At 41.3% G+C, this 23,792-nt stretch overlaps 2 protein-coding genes across 12 annotated transcripts in view; one reads left to right on the plus strand and one right to left on the minus strand.

Annotated features, from left to right (window-relative positions):
• PEAK1 (pseudopodium enriched atypical kinase 1) overlaps positions 1-11,665 on the minus strand; it is a 131,020-nt gene extending 119,355 nt beyond the window's left edge. Inside the window, exon 1 of one of the 6 annotated variants that reach the window (XM_068958314.1) lies at positions 11,478-11,665. The gene's annotated coding sequence lies outside the window, so the exon portion shown is untranslated. Of the gene's footprint in view, positions 1-4,439; positions 4,558-10,693; positions 10,711-10,950; positions 11,133-11,477 lie in introns of those variants that run through there. The other 5 variants (XM_068958310.1, XM_068958312.1, XM_068958311.1 and 2 more) reach the window with 5 other exon arrangements.
• Positions 11,666-12,064: 399 nt separating this feature from the next.
• HMG20A (high mobility group 20A) overlaps positions 12,065-23,792 on the plus strand; it is a 44,121-nt gene continuing 32,393 nt past the window's right edge. For 2 of the 6 annotated variants that reach the window (XM_068957886.1, XM_068957888.1), the window contains exon 1: positions 12,077-12,190. The gene's annotated coding sequence lies outside the window, so the exon portion shown is untranslated. Of the gene's footprint in view, positions 12,191-23,792 lie in introns of all 6 variants that reach the window. The other 4 variants (XM_068957884.1, XM_068957887.1, XM_068957889.1 and 1 more) reach the window with 3 other exon arrangements.

The following is a 23,792-nucleotide window of genomic DNA, read 5'->3' on the forward strand; positions in this document are numbered from 1 at the left end:
CTCAAATCACATGCTAACGTTAAACATTCAGACATCAACAAAATATGTACTAATCAGCAGATTTAACTGCAGACTTCAGATACGCAGTGTAGCTCTTTCAACTCACACACAGAAATATTCAACTAGCAAAACTTACTGTTATTCTGAACAGACCACATCACATGAGCCAAGCCGTTTTGACAGCAAGCTACACAAGAAGAATAACAATACAACAGAGTTGCAAACAGCAAAACATAACAATGCCAGGATACACCTCTAGAAATACTTTTTGATATAAAAGCATAAATCTTTAGCATATAAACTAAAGATTTAAACCTCTTACAAGAGAAGCAGTAGCAGCCTAGCAGCTGGGGTCAATACCCATACTGTATTATGGCAACTAAACAAATATTCAGTGTAACTCGCTGTCTTCAAAAGGCTGTGTAGCAAAGCAGCTAAGATTGTGAGTGTGTCTTGGGTCCTCTTTTCAGCTCTGGAAGAATCGACTTTGGGCAATCTTTTAGATCTCTGATTTGTTGTATCAGTGAACAATGGAGTTCTGCTTTATGACTAGAGACGACTTCTCTGGGGATGACTGAAAAAGCCATTTCCCCCAATCATCTATCTGCTTCCTGTTTGCATGGACAATTGAGATGCTCACAAAATGTTTCCTCAACCACTATTGTGCAGGCGAACTTTTTTTTTTTTTTTTTTTTTAAAGGTAAACCAAAGTCAGACCAAATTTTTGGACAGAGATATGGGAACGCTATTCACACTCCCTAGACACTGAACTGCTAGGCTGACATGCTGTTATGAGCAATTTTTAAATCACTGTTACCTTCTACTGTACTATTCTGCAGGTAGAAATGGACCTATCCTGTAATACTAGTATGACTGGAGATTTAACACTACTCTCTAAAACTGTATTAACAGCCACTTCAACAAAAATATCTCGGTAAGGTATATACACACACGTGTAGAGAAATCTGAGCTCAAGACACGATTCTTCTCTTATTTTGTCAGTAGAAAAGAGCACGTCTCCTTTTCGAATCAAAGCTTGCAAAAGACTATTTTCTTCCCAGTAACACTAAAAAGTTGATTTTGAGAAACAAACCCTTTCTCAACCTCTGGGTTTCAGAGCAATGTAATGTAGAACGACCATGTCTGTCCAAAATCTTCCTACTTTATGGTCTATTAAAATATTTACAACCAGAGTTCTCTTCAACTACTGACAGAGAGTCTATATCCTTAAATGGATCTGTTAAGAACTGTTTTTTTATAAAAATATAAACATACAAGTACATACACAACATGAAATAGCAGAAGTTGGAGCATCAAGTACTAGAACCAACAAGTCTGTAGAGTCCTAGTCTTTAAAAAAAAAGAGTCAGCTACAACTCCTAAAATTATTTCTTCAGTTCAATGCCATTTTTCCTCTCGAAAAGGTACATTCTGTTTTCCAAGTCCTTTTTTTTTTGTTCCTTCTCCCTACCAGATTCCAAAGTAGGCCCTTCAGACCAAATTTTGCTTTGTCCACTAGCCTCTACCTATGAAGCCAAGAAAGAAATATTCCAGAGAAAAATGAGTAATCTGAACAAAAGTTCCAAAAAAAAAAAACTTCTGCAATTTGTGCCAGTATTTTTTTCCACAGTTATAATTTTAAACAGCACATTCCAATGATTTTGAAATATGAAAGTATTAGAGAAAATATTTCCTACTCAGAAGATTGCACTTTCAAGTCTCACATGTGAAATGTGGGGGACTGTGGGTCTCTCAAAGCTAGAAGGCAGGAAAAATATCTCAAGTTTTTTAGGGCTACAAGCAACAAATCCTCTACTAAAACCAAAATAAAAACAGACAGAGGTTATGCTAAGAACTAAAAGCATAAAGTTTATGTAAGAGAGAGCACAAAACTCAAGAGAAATGCTCATCTGAAAAATATGTAAAGAAGCCTTTCAAAAAGACACGTTTATTCTAACATGTCTTAGAGGGAACGCGATCTCTTCTACCACTTTATTTTCACATTGTGTGCAGCTTATCTGAAAAGAAGTACTTCTCACAGGTCCTAGAGTGTACACTGTAAAACAGTGCAGACCCTGTAGGGTTGCACCAAGTAGCCAAGCAGCATTTAAAAAGAGAATTATCTTTATTATGAGAAGTCTTCACATTTGGAAAAAAAAGGGGGGGGGGAATTTATTGCAATATTTTTTTCTTTATATTAAAGACTAGATTTCTGGTATTTCAAGTACCACTCTTGACTAATTTCAGAAAACATGACCCTTTTCCTCTCTGAATATTTCTGTGTTCTGGAATGACACTCATGTACACCCAAGGATATTAAAGCGATGTGTTAACGTGATGTACAAAATGTGCTATTTGTCAGCCCGAGAAAGGCACTGTGTGCAGATATGGTTGTCCACTCTCCTTGCATTTTTTTCTTTTTTTTCTTTTCTTTTTCTAAGATCTGAGAACATAATTCAAGGTTTAGTTAATCTCTCAAACTAATGAACATAGTTTCATTTTTGTGATTTGACAACTTTCTCTTCTAAACTAAATCATAAAACCACCGCCAAGAAAAGAACAAGTTCAGAGAGAACTGTTAGAGGTACAGCCTGATGATGAGTGCAAATGCATTCCTGAAACTACTCCCATACTGATTAGAAGAACACAGGAGCTGCTCGGACTTTTAACTGTCTGCTGGAAATAATTTTTGGCACTCTTATGCTGACTGTGTAGGCAGGACAATATCTCTGCAATATCTTACTGCCCATCTCCCAATGGATATGCAAATAGCTAATATACATTTGATCTTCCCTGCAGAACCATTACCTCTGAAACCGCTATGAGAGCTGATGGGAAAACCGGGACCTTGAATCATGGAGCAAAATCAAAGTTGTTAAAACTAGCTGAGATTTACTGACTTAAAATACCTAGAATACAGACATTTTTAAGGGGATGGGAGAAAGCCAAATAGAAATTACAAGAAATCTGCTATTGCCTCATGTTCACAAAAAGGAAAGAAATTAAGATTTCAGATGATAATCAAAACTGTTCCTATGTCACTTCAAATGTAAGTTTGAATGGATAAACATCTCATTCCTTATAAGCAACAGAGACAAATGTGAGAGGCTGTATTATTTTGCTCTAGAGAGATTGACTTTGATATGAGACTGCATTAGTGAACACTACAATGCATACACTAAAAATATATCACTATCATGATTTTAGAAAAAGCATAGCATACATTTGCTTATCCACTGACACTTACTTTTAATTATTTCACTTGTTCAGTAATTCCTTCATCTGTGACTCAGCTATTTACATCCTGCACAAACACAGCAACTATGCATTTATGCTGGCTGCTTATCTTTGAAGATATTTTCCCACCTTTCTTTCTGCATTTGTAATTAGATGGGAAAAGTAAACAACTCTGCTAGCCAGTAGAGTCTAAAAAAAATGTCCGTGTTATTCATGAAATGTTAGAGACTGGTGACTGAAAACATAGCCCCCTCTCAGCAAGTGGTGCCCGCCACTGATGACAACACTATTCATTATATTGATTCTGTCTGTACGTACTTCTGTCTGTACTCTACAGATTTCACTTTCCTCAGATGTTTGCACCTTTCACATGAAGGTGTTCAGAAGTCAACTTCCTATGTAGATAGACTGCGACTTAAAAGGCAGAAAACTGCAAGCACTCCTCTCTAGAGGAAACAATCACATAACATTTGAAAACTTAAGAAATATAATTCCCACTTATATTTAAGTGCTGCTGCTTTGGTATTTCACCTGTTTACTGTGATTTTACATATGAGTTATTAGTGTAGGGGTATACCTTCCATCAAGCGCCCTGGCAGCTGGAGTGTTGTATAAAATATAATTACACAGCCTTTTCCATAATCTCATCTGTGTGGGGCTGAGCAGGACCCTCTGACAACCCATACTGGTTATCTTTTTCAACAAGTTCCTATACAAAGCTGTTCCTCAATTTGCAAATTTGGCTTCAAAAGCTCTGTCAGGTGCTATCTTCGTTGTTCAGGAATAGGTTTGTTAATTTACATTGATAAACAAAGATAACATACAACATAAGCAATGAACTCAATCTGCAAAGGACAGAGTAGGGAAAAAGCCTGCAATGTTGTCAGGCATTACACACTACAGAGAAAAAATACAGGCTTATAAAACAAAATAGGGTGAGAAACAGGTTTTTTTTTTTTTTTAAATGCACCACTTCTTGCTATTAACATTAGTATGCAGTCTACTGTGGCTTGCAATATTGTATTTAAAGAATGTATTTATTCAATACCATAGTGATCCTGAGTACTAATACCAATGAGAAAGGGAACTGATTCAGCTGTTCTCATTGAAAGCGACTGCACAAACAAAACAATCAAATACTTCTCACATTCCAACAAGCAGAAAAACAAGAGATAATTATACAGAACGCAAGCAGAACTCACCATGACTAAAGCTCCAGTGCAGCTGAGGAATCTCTGTCTAACCGCTTTGCAATTTCACCTTAAATCTGCAGAGCTGTCGCAAGAGGTTTTTCATGGCAACTGTTACTAACAGTATCTCTATCTACTGCTAAAAACAGGGACTTCTTATACTAGCATGCAACACTCCTTCTGATAAAGCAGTTTCTGAACAACTCACAAAAAAGAACCACCTCGGCAAGAGATTCTCTCCCCCTCTAAGATAAATGGGTTAACTCGTAAGGAACCAGGAACCGTACATGCCAACAGGTTCACAGAGCAAGATGACAATTATGATACAGTGGCCAGAACCAATATAGATTACAGGGTAAATGAAATATACTTTAAGCTCTGCTTGTCCTGACGGTTTCTCTACAAGGACAGTGCCTTCCTTTCACAAGGAATTCTTACTAGGCAGAATTCATAGGCACTGGAGCACTTAAAGCTTGCCCTAACATGCCTTCTTTTTCTGCATTTCCTAAGCAATCTTTTCAAGCCAGAGAGAGTGACCTACCTATAAATATGAGCCTGCCTTCACTTAAGAAGGCCTGACATAGTATTTTTGGTATTTTGTTGTTACAATCAAAAGACACATAACTGACAGCTTCATTCGAGTCAGAGCAGGTTTGAGACTTCTCTTGCAAATAGTCTAACTGCTGTTGCATCCCGTTAGCCAAACAAATTTTGAAAAAATATCAGCCTTATCTGAAAACGTAAACTGTACGGATATGAAGCTCTCAGTCAACATTTAAGCCTTAGATGTGCATTCAATACCAAGCTCAGTGAGTGGTTCAATTGACTACTGTAGACTGCAAATTTCTGCATGATCAAATCTCATCTAACTGATCATATTGAGAATCTTCGTTTCCCTCAGATTCTCTACATTTTTACTATCTCCCTGCCTCTAAAAACTAAGAGCATCTACAGTTTATAGTACAAAAGTCATTAAATAAACTATCTTCTCCAAGGATCATTCCAAACAGTAGGAGTCACACTCTTTAACCATATCGTTACAGACAAAGTCTGAGACTGGAGAATATTGTGCAACCCGTTTTTAAGCAAAACTACCCAATCTAGAAGAGAGAGGCAGAGGAAGATAATTAGCAAGGTTTAAAACAAATGGAAAGCCAATTAACAACATGACTCCATGGAAAACTCCTATACTAATACTTATGCTCTCAGAGCTTGTATATATTTGCATTTAACTTCAAAGTTTATGAAAGCAATACTGATGTAATCCTGAGCCTTTGCACAGAAAACCGGTGATTTTAATGGTGTTCCAAACAGGCTCAGAAATTACCCTGCAGAGCGTGATTAGAGGCAAAGACAAGGTGGAGAGAATGGCAAAATTTGCTTCAGGAAAAAAAAAAGGCTATGTGCTAATAGTTTACAAGGATATTTGCAACTCAAGAGCTATATGACTTTAAAGTGCAGGCATTACCTATGTGTGTTTCTGAATTTACCTGCCAATTTTGGAAGGGGTGATGTAATATTTTCTCTTTTTTAAACCGTTCTTCCTTCCTCTTACTGTATTAAAAAAGCCCACATAAAGGAAACCAACAGGATTAGAAGGAAAACAGCGATACTGACACCCTGCTTGGCAGCGGGGACAAGAGCAACAGAATCTGTCAAGGTATAGGTGCCGGAGATTAAGAAGGAATTTACATGAAGTCAGCATAGAAGCAGGTCTCTATTTGTTCATGTTTATAGTGCACGTTTAAATGATTTTAAAACCTATATGAAGGTTTTTCTACTTCTGAGACTCTTACTGTCAGAACAACTCTAACATCTTTTGCATTACATACCATCTTCCTCCTATGATGAGCTTCAGAGGCCTGTATAAATACAGGCATCCATCCAAGAAAGAACACTTTAAGACCTAAGGTACACGTTTATTGAATGGATTTGCAAAAACATTTAAGGTCTAATACTGAGTGCGTCACTAAATACTCTTCTACAGAACCTCCATCAAATGATACAATAATTCAAATCTGTTTTCAACACCTACAAGGTTGCATTTATTTAGTCAATTTCACGCTAGTCGCAATATTTTCCAAAAGAGAACAGGCTTCATGAAGTAAGGCTCTTACTCCTTAGAACCACATTGAACTGGTCTCTCAGGCAAGATGTTATTAAAACAAGTATTACTAGAAGCCTACGATGTTTAGCCTGGCATGAACGTATCCATTTGTTTACTGTAATTTCAAAAACTTCGTTGAGAACGTCTTCCGAAATCAACAGTACAGCATCAAGACATTTAAGCTATTTTTCAGTATTTGACTGCATGCAATGTTTTTTAATTAAAATATTATTCTTAATTAAAACGCAGGACAAATCCTCTAAATGGAGAGACTGAAAAAAAGTCCTTCCCATATAATATTTATAACTTTCTGCTCTCAAAAGGTTAAAAATGATTTTTTTGTTTATGTTGAGCACTTTGGGATGGAAATTAAACATCTCCTACTCTAAAAGCTGCAACTAAGAGAAATAAACCTAAGCAGGGAGAACCAAGAATTCTGAAGGCATTCTGAGGTACAGATACCAAATTAGTACTGTTAAATACTTTTAGCACTATATATTTATATTTGAGTTTAAAAGATGTATAAGTATTTGGTGATCAATGTGCAGATGTCCAATAAACATCATTATAATCCTCGTTACTGCTACTATTACACGTAAAAGTATCTCAGCTAAGGCCAGGCTTACGACAGGTATAGCAGTGAGCCTGCTAAGGGATCTAATACCTGGGGTCAGCCACAAAAACTTCTACATCTCTATACCAGTATCCCTGTGTGAATAGATTCAATCTGCCTTACAAGTACTTACACAAAGGGAAATTAGTCAGGATGACAGTTTTTCCCAAAATCAAAGACCCAACATAATGAGAAGGCTTTTTCTTTCTTTTTTTTTTTTCTTTCTTTTTTTTTTTTTAAATCACTTACAGATTGACTACAAAATACTATCCGTTAAAATGGCCCAGTTTTAAATTTACTTTGCATTCATGATCACAGGGAAGAGAGAAACTGTGAACCTCTAGAGAGGTTCTAAAGTTTTGTTGTTGGTGTTATCTAAACAGACAAAACCAAAAACATTTGTGGTAAAGCTGTTTTGTAACTCAGCGAGTTAACGTGGTAACTTTTGTAATAGTAGATGCAGTCTCATAAGAAAATCAAGTTAAAGAAAGTGACCTCAGAGCTACACCCATTGCCCAGTTTGCCTCTGTCCACATTTTCAACAAGCAGGCAATCTAAGCCTAGAGCAAACCAACTCAGTCCACTTAAAGAAATATTGAGAAAGAAATTGCTTTAGTGACTAAGAACCATCTATCTTGGGAAAAATGAATAATGAAAATTTCCTCACATGGTTGGTAATTTCTGCCCACAATTTTGCAAAAACAAAGAGGAAACACAACCTACAACACCAAGCCACAATTTATTAAAACTGTAACTAAAATATTGGACAAATAATCAGAATTGCTACCAAGTAAAAATAAGTTATTTATTCTTGTTACCAGCACTTCAGAAATACTAATGCTTACATATTCTCCTCAGGGTATCCTGTTTCACTTGTTCTACTTTGCTCTGCTTTAAAATACTGAAACCCAGCTAGCAAGTCATATTCCAGTTTACGGTCTGTATTTTTCCACTCTAAATTCAAATCTGTATGGTAATGGAAATTCTACATTATTGTGCTGATACATTTGAAACAACGAAAGTATTTCGGCTTTAGGCCCATGTAAATCCCAGTGCTTAAACAGTGGCCATGTGCGGGAGCACAAAACAGTGGGAGAACTGGTAATACTAATAAAAACTCTGCACACAAGGTCTCTGTATCAGTCTTCCTTTCACTATCACAGAAAGCGGGATCATGCTTTGTCAGCATTTTCTCATGGTGGCGTACAGACTCTAGAGCCCTTACTTTCCCTTGGCTGTGGACTGGGGTCGCAATTCTCCTCCCCCCCAATTCACGTTACTTTGTATGTATACAGAGTAGATTTTGCCCCACCGGTGAGTTTTGGCTCCCTCACAGCCAATAAACACTATATCTGGTTTGCCAATAACATGGTATTATGTCTTTGAACTTTGCTTGAACTAATAAACGAAAATACGGTTTACAGATTACTGTGTTTTGTATCATAGGTAAGTAAAAACATCTGGAGCTACTACACATTAGTATCAGAAAGACGAGAAAGCTTCATTTTCAGTTTCCCATGCCAGGTGTTTTCTTCACTCTCTCTTCTCACATCAGGTAGTCTCATAATGTTCACGTTATCAATGCTTTTCACAAGTGAAACACTATCTCGTTATTATGCCCAGGTCATTTGCATTTTGATGGTCTGCCCTTACCCGAATATGGGCTATGATACACTGACTACAGGGGAGGGAGCAGCTCGGCCGGATTCCAGCAGGAGCTGCCGCCACACGGGAAGTGGGAACTATGTGGAAGCCGGCAGGACACAGGCCTCATCTCAGATCCATACGGAGAATTCTCTTTACATTGTTTGAGCTCCCTTTTCAAGAGCTGGGGAGAAAAAGATCCACAGCTATTCATTCAAAAAAGAGACAGGACTATCAAGTTAACAACATTTGAAAGTCAATCTCTCAGAAAGCAATTAGAATGAACAAAGCAATGACCAGAAAGGATCCCTTTAGAGAAAGGAAAAAAGAAAAAAGGGCAACCAGGAGGAGTGGAAGGGTTTAATTCCAGATTGGGATGAGAGGAGCAACTCATCCCAAGGAGGAAGGAAGGAGGAAAGCCTAACAGCAAAAACTACACAGGAAAAAGGAAAAGGACAGTAGAGACGTAGGAGCTTAAATTCAGGAAACAAGGTGGAGAAGAGGAAAACATGTCACAGCTTGCTATTTTGATAGTAAGCTTTTTCCTAGCACAATAGAGAACCTTAACAGCAATTACTAACATCTGTGACCCTAAACAATAAGTTACAATAGATTTCTCAAAGATTTGACTACCCTGACTAGGCAAGAACCCACTCCCGCTGAAGCCATTTGTCCAAACAGCATCCCCCCTTATTTATCTTTAAATGATCAATTCCAGCCAATTCATTTATTTGGTAAGTGCATACAAAATAATATGCATTTTGGTAAATATATGTTTGTAAATAGACTTTTTAAAAAGAGCTGGAAAGTCAGAAACATAAGTTACCTAAGACATTGGAATGGTATTTTGCACTCTCCATTTTACTTAAGTAACCACAAGACTTAGCTAAAAAGGGGAAACGTCCATTTTTCAAAATAACTGCATATCTGTTTACTTGCTTATATCTATGTATGTTCTAAAACACAAGGCAATCCAAGCCCTGCGTCCATGAATGAAGCTCGCTCTCATATCAATTGCTTGTTTCCAAGGGGGTGCAGCTGGGCGAATGTGCCCAGCACCAGCCAAGCCAGGCAGCAAAGCTTGCTGGCTCCCCGCTCCTTTGCAGCTGGTGCCTCCTGTTCAACCTCACAAATGACACCCGGGCTGCCACTGTGCCATCCACACACGGAGGAGGCATTAAAGTCACCCAGAACGAGGCAAGTAAGTCATTTCAGAAGTCAGTGAATAGCGTTACCTACATGAGATATTTTAACAATAAGGTAAATCTATCATGAAGTGAATACATAAGTTTAATCATGGAAAGTTACTCATGGAAAACGGGTAATTCACTTCTTGCATACTTCTGCATTTTAGAGGACAAAATGAGGTTTTCCTGAAAACACACCAGAGCAGTAGTTTTGCCAGGAAGATGCTTCATCTGGATAAGTCATAGCTACTTTACAGACAAGACTTTTTAAGTCAGTATGAAATTAGATTAAGAGCTCTAACTAGTCAAACTGAGCAAATAAAACATCCGCAAATATTTCCTGCTCTGTGATACTAGTGGAATCAAACTGTCTAGGGGAGGTTGTAAGTCACCCAAGAGTCACACAGAACTAAATGCATCTGATTTGTAACAAAGGTGGCTGTTGAGCTGGTAATTTTATACAAGTTTGTAACTATAGAACTTAATTACTGGAATTCCATCAAGTCTTGGCTCTTAGAACAGCTGCAAGTCCTTTCCTTCCTGTCCATATATCTTGTGTAATATTTTTTTCCCTGCGTATACAAGAATAAAGTGCTTTAGCAGACATCAGACAGGGTTTAAACCGCCAAGAGTAAGTGGAGAAACTTCAGAGCCCTTTATGAAGTGAAAAAAAGAAGAATGAAAGCCGAGCTCTAGAAAACGAAATGGCACAAACCTGAAGTAGATAGAAACAGTTTTTTCTGGGGAGAGACCCCGTTAAATTCGCCTTCAGAGACCCTCCAGGCAACGCTCTCCCTCACCCGCATCTAAGAGCAGCCTGGCCATGCCGTGCCTGGTATCAGCTGCTGGGCAAATAACTAATCAGTGCCCTGTATTCCCTTCTTCTCACTCACGGTCGCGAGGCAGACCCCGACCCTTCCTGCCTCGTCCCACCCGCACCAGCGATAAAACCAGACAACCGGACTGACCAACCTGCAAGTCCCGCAACAGGAGAGGCGGCACCGCAAAGCCGACAGGAGCCGGGACCGCGGCTACGCCCGCACCTACCGGCCCCGCCAGACGCGCCGGCCGAAGCGGCGCACGGGCCCGCGCCCCGCCGCAGGACCCGGCCGCAAAACTTGAGCCGCGCCGAGGCCGCTGCCAGCCGCCAGCCCGAGCCGCGGCGGGGCGAGGGCGGCGCTCGGGCCCCGCGGGGGCGGCGCGGCCGTCGGCGCCGGCCGGACCCTCCGCCGCAGCAACAAGCGGCCCGGCCCGGGCTCACGGCGCCGCCTGGGGAGAGTGTCGGGCCGCGCGGCCCCTCGGCGGCGCCTCTCCCCGTCCCGTCCCGTCCCGTCCGGTCCGGTCCCGCTCCGCGGAGCCGAGCCGACCCGGGCCGGACCGGGCCGCCGCCGCGCTGAGGGAACCCGAGCCGCCGCCGCCCCTCCCCCCTCTCCTCAGGGACGCGCGGGAGCGGGGCCGCCGCCCCCCACCCCAGGGCCAGGGCCGCGCCCACCCCGTACCTGGCTGGGGCTCCCCGGCCCCACGGCGCCTCCCGCGGCCGGGCTGCGGCGGGGAGGGAGGCGGCGGCGCCGAGGAGGCTCCGTCAGTGCCGGCTCCCGCGGCCGCCGGAGGAACCGACCGGCGGGACGGGGCTGCGCCTGCCTCGCCCGCGCGCAACCACCGACTCCGAGCACCGCCCCCCGCGCGCGCCTAACCCCCCCCTCCCCTCCCCTCCACGCGCTCACCAGAACCCGCCGTGCGGCGATTGGCTGGGAGGGCGGCGAGGGGGCGTGGCACGCCGAGCCCGCCGCCTGCCAGATGCGCCCCGGGGGAAGCCGCGGAGGCCGGCGGCGGGAAAGAAAGACTACAGCTCCCAGCAGGCCCCGCGCCCACGGCCCCACCGCCGGGCCTTTTAAAAAGCGCACAGCAATAGTGCGCTTCCGCCTGCGGGGAGAAAATAGTCCCGGCGCGGGTTGCGGCCGCTTCCCTCCCCTTCCCCCCACCAGCCTGCGGCACCGGTTCGGCCCGCGAGCAGGAGGCCGCGGCTGCCGGCGGCGGCGCCGCCGTAGCGTCCCCTGCGAGGCTTCGCCGGGCGGGGGCGGGCGGCGTGGGCGGAGAGATCCGCGCGGGGTCGGGGAGCGGTGCGGCGGCCGAGCGTGTGTGAGGGAGGCGTGCGGCGGCTGCGCGGGCTGGGGGCAGCGCGCGGCGCCGGGACCCCTCGGCCCTGCGGCAGGTCAGTAGGGAGGGCCGCGGCCCCAGGCCCTTTTCCTCTCCCCGGGCGGGGAAGGGCCCCGCGGGGTGGCTCGGGCTGCGGGCGGCTCCGGGGCCGGTGTACCCCGGCAGCCGGGCCTGGCCCGCTTCGCTACCGCCCCCCTCCCCCCCCCCAGCCCCGCGGCGAGGGGGCTGTGAGGGACCCGCCGGAGGTCGCGCTGGGTGAGGGGAAGAGCTGCGAGGGGCTCTGGGCCCTGGGCCTCCCCCTTCTCCCTGATAGCCCTCCTCCCTGTTTCCCCCGGAGCGACGAGAGGCAAGGATGGTATTTGGTGACCCCTTATGTTTTATGTATTTATTATTTTGCCATATCCGAGTAACGTTCCCTCTCAGGCAGGTGGTTTATTATAGTATGGTTTTCTGACCCTTCTTTGCTAGATTTTCAGCCTGTTTCTGAAGAGCCTAAATATCTTACCGAGGTTGCAAAAAAAAAAAATAAAAAAAGAAAAAAAACCACCTGACCCCGGAATCTGAATGTACTGGAGTGTCTTGCGATGCACCATTCATTCAAATCCTCTGAAAGGCCAGCAGAGAGTGAACCTGGCCTGGTCCCGCTCCCTGGAGCAGGGTGAATGGTGGGAGGTTTCACAGTACTGTGGTGGTGTGCCTTAGGAGAGAGCTAGGAGTGGATGCAGAGCTAGTTATTGGAGATAGTCAAAGGAAAGACCCTCAGAATCAGCTTGTGAATGAGAAAGATTAGTGTGCTTTCGTGTTACTTAATGGCATCCAGGAAAAAGAGGGAAGAAAGGACAAAAAGATTCTCTTATTTCCTCTGTAGGAAAAAAAATCCTGTTGGCAGAGAAAGGGAGCTTTTGCTTTCTAAAGCACTTAAGTTTCAAAACTTGTTAAGACTATTCCCGTCTAACCAAATAGTAGGCAGGTATCATATTAGTGACAGTGCTGCTGGAGAGGAAACTTTTTCGTTGGTTTACAGTTAATACCTCTTTTAGCAGGTGAACTCATGGTAGATCTTTGAAAATCCCTTTCTTTTCTGTGGGAAGTGACTTGTGTAGGTGTACTAAGCTTGGCTAAAGCTATATGAGAAGTCAATGGCAGAACTGGGCATAAGGATTTGGAAGGAACTGTGCACTAGCAAGTTTACCTATGTTATTTTGAAATGTTCTTTCTTAATTTCATAAAAGTAGAAACCTGACCAGCTGTTGAAAACAAATACTTTATTTTCATGATTTTTTAAAATCTAGGCCATGCGCATAGTGCCATACAAATTACCTATTTAAAGATAGTAGCGAAATGCCGTTTTACCTTTTTCTAATACATCTACATTATGCATTTCTTAGAAGGGCCTGGGTTCTTTGCATTTCTAGAATGACAGCAGTGGCTTAGATGCTGGCAAATACTACTTTTTTTTTTTTCCTCAAGGAACTGAGGGAAGGTAATTGTTTTTTTTTTTTTTTTTTTTTTGTCCACAGATGGTCTGTCAGATCTGGAAACAGAACTTGAAATTCCTATTCCTAAGTAGATCTAGGCTTACAAACTGTGACTAAGGTGGAACATTCAGATTAGTCCTAAATTTCTTAAGTTAGGTTTTGTAAAAATACAAACAGTTCTCAAAATAGAAAAACTGAAGAGTAAGTGATCTAACCCCACTGTCCTGGTTGTAAGTTAAATATTTAGTTTCCTTTTGTTGCTCATAATGGGGGCCCCTAGGTAGTAGCTTGACAAGCGCCCCTCTTCCTAATAGCTGAGAAAAGGGAGAGGAGAATGATTATTTCTGCAGGGATGTTTCTTTAGGACCTAAGAACAGAGTTCAATTCTTCTGTATGTATTTGACTGTTAGGTGGTGACTCTATTTTATCACAAATTCTAGTACTTTGCAGGAAAGCAAATGAGAAGGGACAGAGTCTTATTTTCTTCCATCTTCTGTTCTTGCAGGGCATTGTCCCATGGTAAGCCCAGGCTTTCTATGTCAGTTCTCTAAGCAGCCATCAGACAAGACTTACTGATTTCCTTGGTGCTCCTAGACTTCTGAGTGAAAGCAGTGACTGTGAGCTGTAGTTTTCTCTGTACCGACACCATGAAGTTATTCCTGGTATGAGAGGATAGGAGTTAAGACAATTGCATACTAATATGTTCAGCTTAACTTTGGATACTTTCTTTTAAGTGCTTGTGTAAAGAAATGCCTTGAAATAAAGGGTCACTGTAGTATCAAAGCTAGCCTGATAAGCAAGATACACCTTCACGCCTAGGAAAGCAAACTCAAGCTTTCCACAGTATGTGTTTGAGACTTTCTCAGGTTTGCTGCTGACTGGACCAAAGGCTGCAGACGAGTCTGGAGCATGCTTAACTAAAACTTACTTAGGTTTCTGAATTCCTGGTGCACTTCTCTCCCCTGCCCCGGTCCCTCAGGACTACGACTGAAAAGGTGAAGCACTCCCACTTACGTTACAGAAAAGGTCACAGAGCTGTTTGTTGGAGAACCGCATGGTGTGGGATATGCCATGAGAAACTCTGGTACTGCACAAGATACTACAGTGCAGGTGAAGAATCTGGACTTACAGTAATGGGAATAACATAGTTACTCTTCTGATGATCTGCGTGAGAGAGGGATAACTCAAGGGAACCTATATGTCCTTTTCTGTGGAGTGTAGGTGAATGAGGAAAGGGTGTCTTGTGGGTTTTTTCTTTGCCAGTTGTTCATGTACCCTAGTGCAATGTTCTTCCTGCTTCTTGGCTGTAATTTGGTTGGCATTAGGGCTTGCCCAAAACTAGTTGCTTTCAACGTTCCTTTAAGCTTCCTTATTTTACTTTCATAACTTTTGCTAGAAAGAGAGAGGGAATTTCTTGTGTTCCTGGAAACTGTTAAAAGTTCAATTCTTTTTGAGAGATGAAGGGTGGTAGTTAACAATAATTTGCTGCTAAGTGTTCACTGAGTATGAATTTAAGAGCAGATTGTTTTCAGGACATTATTTTTTTTAATCCAGCGGACTTGTTTCTTGAAAGCTGCCAAGTCTAGTTGGTATCCACTATATCCAGTGTAAGCAGTAACTAAAGTTTTTTATTAGCAGTGTAGGTTAGCCTTCATTGGGAAGATCTGCAATGTTGGCCTTGTATCGTTATCTGTCTACAGAACTGGCTTGTGCCATGAACAATGGTGTGGTTGCTCCAGTGAGGTCAGTAGTGCAGCTATGGGTCACGCGGCAGCTATTACTTTTTACTGTGTGTTGTCTGATACTGTTCCTATATAGAATTATGGGTGCAAAACAACTGGAGCTGAGTTTTTATATGCACCTTCAGCGAGATATGTTAAATGGACTGATCTTGTAATACTCTTTTCTGTAGTTGTGGTATTAATACCTGTCTCTTAGGGACAAACCTGGAACTGCCATTCTGTTTCTGAAAGGCTACTAAAGAACAATTTGGTAACTGCAGCTTTTGGTGAATTGCTGGTAGAGCCAGATTTGAATAACTGTTTTTTAGCTGGGAGGAATTTTCATGCTGTGATAGAAGGGAACAAAACCAATTACTGTGGAATGACTGAGTGTTTCTAAGTGTATTAGGAAATCTTCCTTGTTCCTTGACGTTCTCTCAAAAGGCAGACGCAGATCTTTATTAATAGTGAAAATATTAAATGGGAGCTTTACTAGGTTGTCTTCAAAGTGACTTGTTAAAGATGTTGACCCTAGAAACAAACGATTCTGCTTTCCTTCCCAGGAGACTAGGGCATTAGCTGACTTTGGCTAACTGATTTCGTTTTTTTGGGCTGTACATCTTATGTGGCATACGATGAACAGCAAAGCAAATCCTTATACTTACTTCACTATTTCTGGAATTCTTGTGACTCAGATTCCTCTTTACCTGAAGAAACAGTAAGAACAATGTAAGACCTTGGAATATGCCTTTTGGGCATTGTGGTTGGGAGAATAAGAGGGATAGCTGACAGCCTTCGCTTATAGCTCAGAGTTGTTATGGTATGAAAATGAGAAGAATTGCCCTAGCTGAAAGTCTGAGTGACTTAGTTGTTACTGATGACAGCAATACATGTGAAGTATATAGTCAAGAGAATGAGTATGGTGAAAGTGTCAGTTATTAATTGAATTTAGGAGACTTAAGACTGATGGACTTCAATTTCTGAGTACTTTTTCCATACTTTTTTCTTCCTCTAGTGCAGAACACAGAGGATTTCTTGTCAATTTACTGCATTGCTGGACAAAGTCTGCTTTTATTCTGTTGGTGTATTCAAATATGAAAAGATAACTCCATGTCTTTAATTATACTGTGATATCTGAGGGATTGTTTGTGCAGAAATTCTCAATGAAGTTTTCTTTAATTGCCACTTCAAAATATTTGTCACCTCTAGAAATGGTTTGGACCTTAAGTGGCAGTATATCTGAATGCGTGCTTCCTGCTTGAGGGTGTAATTCCAGAGCGACTAATGAATTTCAGCTGCTGTTGCCCTCTGACACTAGCAGTTAGCATGCTACTTGAAGCAGTGGTAGTTTACATGAAATTTTGTATGATTATTGGGTCAACTGAGCGGATTTTCAGGTTCTCCAGTAGTCCAGGACTGTATCAGCATTTTAGGATGCTCTTATTTCTCCTGCAGGGTGGTGTGTGGGTTTTTTATTTTGGTGCGAGTTCTGCATTCTTGGATCTGAATGTTTTTCGTAAATTGTTTCAATAAAGGAAGACTATAAAACAAGACTTGGAGGTCTGGGATTCAAAACAGAGTTGCCGGAGTAGTGATAAATTGGGAGGAATCTGAAAAACTTAATCAAGGCTGTGTAGCTTTAGATGACATAACGTGCTCATTGTTTCCACCAGAGTTTCAACTTTGCCACTGCAAAATCAAATAATAGCTACAGACAAAAAAGATGTTCTTCATGTGTGCCTGGCTAGCAATGTAGTTGTCTAGAAACATGACATAGGATCCTTCCAGGCCTGACATCTATCCTGTTATCATAGGCAACTAAAGTCTTATTTTGGAGTATATTTGTGGCTTAGGAGGCGTTTTCTGCAGTATGCTTTAGTTGGTGCTGCACATGACTGAGGCTAGGGATGAAATGAAATTAAGGTATTTGACTAATAATTGACTAAAACCTCATCATTTCAACATGTGGGAAGGGTGACAAAATAGACTTCAGATACTCTTCTGCTCCATTTAAGATAAGAAAGCTTATTTGCTGCAATTTTTCTAATAAAAGAGCCAATGTAATAACTGTCCTGTATTAGAACCAATTAATTGGAATTTGTGGAATTCAAGTACTCTGCTCCCAGAGTCATGGGAAAGAATCTCAGCTTTCGTTAGGAGTAGAAATGTTTAGCTTTAGATTGGAAAGAAAAAAATAAAAAGAAAATGTCAAGTCAGCTTATGAGATAATCCCGAAATTTTTTTGGTAATCATATTTCCTCCCACTCATGACAATTTTTGGGCCCTCAGTTATAGGAATTATTTCAACTATTCATCATTTCTGACACCAGTAGAACTTTAGTGAGAGAGAAGAGCTGAATCTTATGCTGCAATTTTATGGAAATCTAAGTCACTAACTGTTGGCTATGCCACTTGTATCCCTTCTTCTTGTGCCAGCTGCAATGCTTGTTGGACCCTTTACTGAGCCATTTCAGCCTCTAGTTTGGCATAAACGAACTTGGAAATTCAGCTGAATGCTATTCAGTTTCTTTAGCATGCTGAAACGCACAAATTGTTGTCCAGTGAACAGGGGTGCTGGACTGAAAAGGATGTGATTGGAGTAGTTAGTTCAATAGGCTCAGACTGCCATTGAACTGTAGCCTTAGACAGTGGAAAACTATTGTCTGTACCTTCTAGAACTTGGCTTTATCTTCATGCGTGCCCTTTCTGAATGCTTTTCTTGGAAGTGATCTGAAAACTCTCTACACCTGGCTAGTAGCAGAAAGAATCCAACAAACTATCTTTGGTGACTGAGGGTGGCTCTTGTAATGAATATGACAGTTTACCATTGCTGGAAGTGGAAGGGTCCATACGCGTTCTTTCATTTTTTGCAAGCTTTAGTGTTTTTGACCCCCTCCCCAAATCCCTGCAACTATGTATCTGAGCTGGCAGAAGACAGCCGGCTTACCCTCTTCCCTGCCTCTCCCGAAGGGAAAGGGTAAGAGGTTAGAGCAGCTCTCTTAAAAAAAAAAAAAAAAAAAAAAAAAAAAAATCCAGTAAGCTCTGGAAGGGGCATAACCAGGTGCGAGAGGAGAAAGGAGTAAGACCTTCCCTGCCTTGTGGTAGCAAGCTGCTACTCTGGCTGAGTAGTTTCATAACTCATCCTTCAATCTAAGTCGTATCAGAATACGTAAAGCCTGAGAAAGAGGCCTGAAAATTCTGTGTCCCTCTGATGTTCAATTTATGCCACTAGCGTTTTGCCACCTTCATGTTCTGCTTCACGTTCTACTTCACCAGTTGAAAGTGATGTGTAGATTGTTGTGTGATGTTATTAGGATTCTGTAAACTGTTCACTAATGCTATAAAATCTTTATTATCAAAACATGAAAGAATTATCTTTTTCATGCTCTGAGCATAGGAAGAAGGAAGGCGGGAAAAAAGCTTCTGATTGATACTAGTTTGTAATCCATGGCTTTTTAAATATTAACTTGAAGTCACAAATGGAGGTTCATGCTGCCTTCTGAAATTTGGTGTCTTAGAACAAAATGGCATCGATTTGAAACTTGCTGGGTTACTTGGAATGGGATGGCAGCAGGGGTCGCTCCTGTGTGAACAGGGGTGCTGTGAGGTGAACTGATCCCTATTTGCAGATACTGCAGCAGTGGGGGCTTTACTTCCTCTCTGTTCATCTGCCTGCTGCCTTGCACCAAGGTGCTCGGTGGCCTCCTTCCATGAGCTGATGCATTTCCTGACTGTCAGAAGAACAAAAATGGCTATTGTTCAACAGAAGTGTCAGTGGTTAGAACTGGGTTATGGAAAGGATCCAAAAATGCCAGTGCTGATGTAAGAGAGGACAGAGATCTCCTGAGGATGTGAAACAAAGTGGAAGTAGAGGCTTGGGGGAGAGATAATGAGACCACCCCTTTTTTCAGTAGTTGTAGGCTACTCGACTGGTTTAGCTATTTGCTTTAAGAACTGCACTTAAGCAAGCAGTACGGAGTTTATACATGGCCACGTGTGAAGTAGTATGTCTCAGAACAGGAGAGCTTATGCTTATAGGTTGGGGAAGTCCGCCTTGGAAGCGGTGACCTGAAGAGGTTTTGGAGATGATAGTGGGTAATCCAGTTCAATGTAAGGATTTAGTGCAGCTCTGAGCAAATTTTCTGGTAGGTAAGAGCCTTAAGTGTTAAAACAGATGGATCTAGCAGGCAAGTAGTAATAAATCTTCTCTTCTGCAGCTGGCACTGCTACAGCTATTTTTGGAATTCAGAAAGGGTTGTTGGCACATTGGAAAAAGGTCAAAGAAGAATCACTAAATCACTGAAAGGCATGTTTTCAGTCCTAAAACAATTCCAGGAGCTGCCTCGGTTTAACTTTTCAAAAGGATAAGTTGATCAAATCATGCCTTAATTGGAACTTATTGATAAAGGTTCTTGGGTATCTAGCTTACCAAAGCATGACAAAAATCTGACTGCTACCAGGCAAAGTTATACAAATTGAGATCAATTGTAATGTGTAAATCTTAGCAGTGTACATAACTACCCTGTGGGACAGCTGGCTGCAGTGATTACTGGAGGTCTTTAAAACAAGGCTGGGTAACTATTATGTATATTTGAATTCCTGTTTGTGTTCTGTTTTTTCTTTCAGGGAAGATATATGGGCTTGGGAAGATATGTCCATTGGGTCAGTCTAGGTGATTGCAACGATCCCTTATGGCCTGTGTTTTACCAGAGTGGAACTAAACAAAAATGTGTATTTTTTTAATTCTAGCCCAGGAAACTTTTTGAAGGTATTAAAAATCCTGCAAGTATGTGTAATAGTCTAACCAAAGAGGTCTTTGTCTTAACCTAAGATGTGATTGTTAATCAGTTTGAATATAGGAACTACAGAATTAATAACTGCATGTTTAATATAATCTATGAGACTTTACGTGGATTGTTTTGAATGAGCGGTGATACGAAGATCATGCTAATAGGGAAGGTACTTACTGTTGTTTATTTGAGGAACCTCTTCTGTTACTGTTTTCTTAACCTTACAGGAACGTAAAATACTTTGCAAGTATGAAGAAATCTGAACTCAATTATAGATGTTTTACTTGCATTTTGTCTGTAAAAAAAATTCTTTAAATTTTTTTTGGTGAAAGAATAACTTAATTTCTTATTGCTAATTGTAAAAGGACTTACATTCCGTCCCAATGCCGTTTCAACAAAGTGGTTTCCCAAGAGAATTACGGAAAAGGTGCTTATCAGAAGGGTTTGCAAAGCATGCAGAGAATAACAGATTACAAGAAACTTTCTGGTATGTTCCCAAAGTTTAGATTTGTGCATTGCTGTTATTTGGGAGAATATTGTTAAATATTGATATGCAAATAAGCACACACAAAGGATTTAACATTTTATAACGAGGAAAGAGTATGAAGACAGACGACATCACAAATGCCTAGGAAATGCCAGAAACTTTCAACAAAATATAACATCAGCCTTTAGCTTAGGTGTCTTACAGACTTTTGGGAATTAAATATGCAAAACCCAATTCTCTCTGTTTATGCAGAACTATTTATTCCCAAGCGTGAGGTCAGTAACATTTGTCAGAAGTGTCTATAATTGGCTTTTTGTGGAGACACTTAAATAATGCTATTGAAAATGTAAGAACTTACTGGTCTATAGGTACATTGTATGTCTCCCCCACAACTTGTGTGAATGTGGATCAGTGACTGGCCAGCAGGAGGCTGTGGGTGATGATGAGAAAGGATTGTGATAATGCAGCCTTGCAGTAATATGTTAAGCTATGGTTATCATGAAAAAGGGTACTCTAGTCTATCATACGCGAATATATTTCACTCAAGTGATTTGTCAGTTTGCTATAGGAAATGTGTGCATCATACTTGCATTACAAATCTCAAAATAGAGGTATGAAGTTGTTAGTAGAGGTTTTGAACTTGCTCATTAGCATCTTACTCCTTCAAACAACTTTGTGTAACATATTGTAATTAAAAAAAAAAAAAAAAAGGCAATTGAAAGTTTTTCCAGATCAGACAGACAAGTTACCTGGCATCCTTCAGCAGATATGATTTGTTGTGCATTTCTTTTGCTAAATAAGTTGGTGCTTAAAGGATAAATGGAACAAAGCAGTCACCCCGAAGAAGCTAGACAGTACATCAGCAAAAATTGACAAGCAATTGCAGTGGCAATTGATATTAGAAGGAAAAGGGAAGGAATGACGCATCAGTGAGATAACATGGTTTCTTTTTGAATGCTGAATGCATAGGAGAAGTAGCAAGTGTATTGTGTTAAATACTGCAGAGAGTGACAAACCATGATTTGTGAAAGTGGTTTTGATGAGAAATTCAAAGTGTGTGTGGGAGGCTTATTGAAGCATATAAGGAGATGGTAGTGTATAGGAGGAAGATGATGGAGGTAAAAGGTTGTATGGCAGAAGGAGGAAGATGATGGAGGTAAAAGGTTGTATGGCAGAGAGGAGGCAGAGGCTGATGAGATCTAATTTTTAAAGCTGCTGTGAGACATTATGGCATCAGGTACCATTTCTCATTGTAAAAATGAACTTCTGTCTTTCTCATTGTCTCTACAACCACTAACTATGACTAATGCATCTGCATCCTGCGTTTTAGAATTAGATGACCTCTTTGAGGATACGGTATGGTCAAGCAGCTGGTGTGAACTAGGAATAGAGAGAACTGAGTTTTCCCTAGGTTTGCTCTTCCAGTGAGATCTTTGGCAACGTTTTCACGGGTCTCTGCTTCTCATTTTTTTTGACTTTTCTTTTATACAGACAGAGGTATCTGGCAGTGCTCTGCAGTGCAGGAGGGAAGCAGACAGATTCTAGCGAGCCCTGCACAGGCCACCATGGTGCCTAGGGGCTAGTGCATACAGTGTATGTGGGGAAGCTGAAGGGAGCTGGAATATTGAGCCTGGAGAAAAGACAAAGGGGGTTTCCTATTGCTGTCTTCAGGCTCCTCATGGGAGGTTAGAGAGATGACAAAGCCAGATCCTTCTCAGAGATGCACAGGGAGAGGACAAAAAGCAATTAATGCAAGTTGCAGCAAGGGAGAAATTTGTATTGGATACAAGGGGAATGTTTTTTTCACCATGAGGATGGAACAGGGGCCCTAATAAGTAGTCGAGCCCCTCTTCATGGAGATGTTAAAAACTTAACTGGATGAGGCCATGGGCAACATGATGCAACTTCAAAGCAGGGCCTTCTTTCAGTGAGTATTTGGACCAGATGACCTCTAGAGGTCCCTTCCAGTCTAAACTTGTCTATGACTCAATGTGAATAATGATGCAATGATGATACAATGATACAATGATAAATGATGGTTTAATTTATGGAAATGGGATTAATTCAGTATAGTAGAAAGTCTGGCTAAATTTGAACTTCTTTCTTTGTTCCTTCTCACCTCCCACGTCCTCAAACTGGGTAGGGACAGCCAACAAAAGGAATGCAGTGATTAGACAGTCTTGCCTTGCTCATTAATGCTTTTTTAGGTCGAGTTTAGTCAGCAAAACTAGTTGGAATCTGCAGATCTTTTTTTAGTGGTTAGGAGGTATTTATTTATAAAATCAATGGTATGACTATTAGGTGACTTTAGGAAACCTGTAACTGAGAAAGGTAATTTAAATGGGAATAGATACAAGATGATGGTGACTGAGAGATGAATACTTGTGTATGGGGAAATTCCACTGTGAAATGGATGAATGCTCCTTGTTAACTGTTAGCTGAAAATGAAACATACTTCTAGTGTCAAAAAAGTATGATTTTTATGAACTGAAATTTTGAAAAGTCCCTTTCTTCTAATTAGCTTGATTGCTCAGTATATTTTCAAATAACAGGCTTCCTCTCCTGTTTCTTTTACGTTCTGAACTCCAAGTCCTAGACGTGTTATGCTGTGAACGGGAGATATTAAGTAGTGTCTGGTGCAGTGTTCCTCTGGTCTCTCAGGACTCCTTATCCACACACTGCAACATGCTCTTGAAGGTTTACTCATTGCTGCATTTATCTGGAATTTTTAGACTTTATCTGGACTTTCTTATTCTGAAAGCTATTACCTTATTCATTGCTGGAGAATCATCCTATGTGTACCACTTAGCAGTGGCTAAAGGTAAAGGTTCCTTAAGAGATGTTTTTTGGAGAGGTGTTTTATCATGAAAAAAACCAAGTTCAGTTTAGGTGTGGACTGAACCTGCAGGATCCTTTTTAGAGACCTTACCCTGGAGCACTGGAATGGTGTGGGCACGTTTTGTCCACAGTTATACATAGATGACCCTTTTTAGAGGTCAGGAAACAGTTCCAGGGTGGGAATTAGCTGTTTTGGGGGGGTTGCTAAAAACCAGGAAAGCCAGGCTTCCATCACTGTGACATAATGTTGTATCTCAGGAAGTCGGTAAGCTCAAATATAATTGTTAAAGTTTTCATAAAGACTGAATGCTTTCTACTTTTAAAATACAGTATTTAAAATGTA

The sequence above is a fragment of the Struthio camelus genome, chromosome 12, assembly GCF_040807025.1.
Source record: "Struthio camelus isolate bStrCam1 chromosome 12, bStrCam1.hap1, whole genome shotgun sequence".
Lineage (NCBI taxonomy): Eukaryota > Metazoa > Chordata > Aves > Struthioniformes > Struthionidae > Struthio > Struthio camelus.